The sequence below is a fragment of the Chelonoidis abingdonii genome, chromosome 18, assembly GCF_003597395.2.
Source record: "Chelonoidis abingdonii isolate Lonesome George chromosome 18, CheloAbing_2.0, whole genome shotgun sequence".
Lineage (NCBI taxonomy): Eukaryota > Metazoa > Chordata > Testudines > Testudinidae > Chelonoidis > Chelonoidis abingdonii.
Genome location: NC_133786.1, coordinates 10,738,553 through 10,741,080, shown reverse-complemented (window position 1 = coordinate 10,741,080; position 2,528 = coordinate 10,738,553).

The window sequence follows — 2,528 nt, the reverse complement described above, 5'->3', positions numbered from 1 at the left end:
TAGTCTCAGCCTCTCTGGCCAGGAGATGCTGAAGACAATAGTGTATGAGCACTGGCTGTGGTGGATCTCACAGATAGTGCAGTCCCAGTCTTACCTGTGATGTGATGGTTTGGGAGGTGGCATTTGAGAGCTAGTTGCTGGGTAGTTCATATCCATTCTGGTCCTACCTAAGGCGGAGTAGCTCTGGTTTACAATATCTACATGCCAATACCAGGAAACTAGCAATCCAAAAAGTGTTCCTCTCTCCCCCTCCCCTTGACATAATCCTTATGCATTTTAATGAAGATGTGAAAGACCAGTTCCCATCGTTTGTAGGGAATGGAACTGAAATGGAGGACTTTAAATGTTTCAACTTCCCATTGCTCCTCATTTAACAGCCTCAGTGTGAAAGCTAAGATCCTGTGCTGACAGAAGCTGCCCCTTAGGCACTGTTCGGGTATGCTTCAGTGCCACACAGCAAGGGGCTTTAAAACAATGTCAGGAACTCAGATATCTCATGAGGCATCAGGTAAAAGAAAGAAGGGCAGCCAGCAGCTGCTGTCTGATTTACCTGGGGGACATGGAGATGGAGAAGAACTTCCTTTCGGACACACGTAGCCTGGAGGACAAATATTTCCCACTGCCCCATCTGTTGGGTTGGGGAGCGTGGACCCCCCAATGCAGTAAAAGCCAGCATCACAGGGACCAGATGGCGCAGCCAGCTCTGCAGATGCACAGTATGAGCCTAGAACAGGGAACAGAAGGGAGACCCTCATTCAGGCTCCATGTCTCTGTGCTTGTCCCACTAGATTCCCAAAGCATTTGAGCTGCAATGTCATTGCATACAGGCCATCAAAGCAACAGTCAATGGGAGACAGCAGCGGTCTAGCAGTGACAGCACAAAACTGGGACAGTCAGCAGAGTTTGGCAGGGTGGGGTAAGGGTTTGTGTCAAAAATTTTGTCTCTGGCAAAAAATAATATATCCTCTCCTACCTGGGGTACAGGGAATAGGAAGGGATGAACCACCAGGACAATATGTTCCCGCTTGGCATAGCCTGAAGGACCCATGAGGTGAAGCTTCTGACCCTGCTAATGGAAAGGACAGAACTTGAGATAGGCAAAGGAACATACAGCAGCAGAAAGAGACTCACTGTCAAGTCCCAACCTCTCCTTCTCGCTAGGTACTGACAGCACATGACCTTCATCACCACAGTATGTGAAATGCACCAGATGGGTGAAAATTCCTCCCTATGCATGTCTTCCCACAATGGAAATACCCACCCAGCCTCTTCCCAGGGAAGTGAAATACTTCTGCCAAGATTGCAGACCCATTGCAAACACACATCTCCACCACAAACAAGAGTTCTTGTTTCATTTAACATTACTGCATGTGGCAGCATCTTTTCCTCTCTTCACTCTGTCTTTTACCAGCACTGCAAAAAAACACCTTGTGGGCCCTTTTCTTCAACTGTGACTTCTTGATGCTTCTGTAGTATCACCACATCTAATAATAATAATAATGTTCCACTGCTTCTTTCAGTGCCAGAGAGTGATTACCTAGGGATATTGGCTCGCCTGATGCCGATCCGGGTGGACAAAACCATCCAGGTGTGCATGGTCCATCAGGACTTGTCAAGCCTGATTTGGAGCAGACTTTTCCAGGGGGACACAGCTGGCACTTGGAGGCATCCCTTGTGTTTAACTGCTCACTGTAGGTTCCTGGTGGACAGGGATACTGTGTGGCAAACTCCGTATTCCTTGGGCAGTAATATCCTAGGAAGGAGACAACAGTTTCCCTAACAGTTAAGAGATGCTTGCAATGTCTCAAATTGTTGGCAAGGGTGCTGGGGTGCCCTCTCCATCAGTTTCCCCAAAAGAACTGGTCCCAGGATATGTCAATCAGTCCATGGTGTGACTCATCAGTACTATACAGGACCTCCAGACAAGGTGGAAGCATTCAGTGAAGCCAACAGCACTTTATCTTAGTGCTGAGCCTTACAAAGAGCTGCTAGTGCCCTTATGACACTGTTCCTCACATTCCCTATTACATAACTGCAGCTGCACTTACCTTCAGGACAGTCTGTGTAATTGCTGGAACCAGCCTTACAGTAAAAGCCTTCTGGGCACTCCAAACACAGCACCATGCCCCAGAATGGGCTATAGCTCCCTGCAGGGCATGGCTGTGCTCTGCTGCTCCCCACTGTGCAGTAGTGTCCTGGGGGACATGGCCCGCCACTGCTTGTGGTCTGTGAAGACAAAGTGCCATTGTTAAGAACTTAAGAACATAAGAACGGCCGTACTGGGTCAGACCAAAGGTCCATCTAGCCCAGTATCTGTCTACTGACAGTGGCCAATGCCAGGTGTCCCAGAGGAGTGAAGCTAACAGGCAGTGATCAAGTGATTCTCTCCTGCCATCCATCTCCATCCTCTGATGAGCAGAGGCTAGGGACACCATTCTTTACCCTTACTGGCTAATAGCCATTTATGGACTTAGCCACTATGAATTTATCCAGTTCCCTTTTAAACATTGTTATAGTCCCAGCCTTCA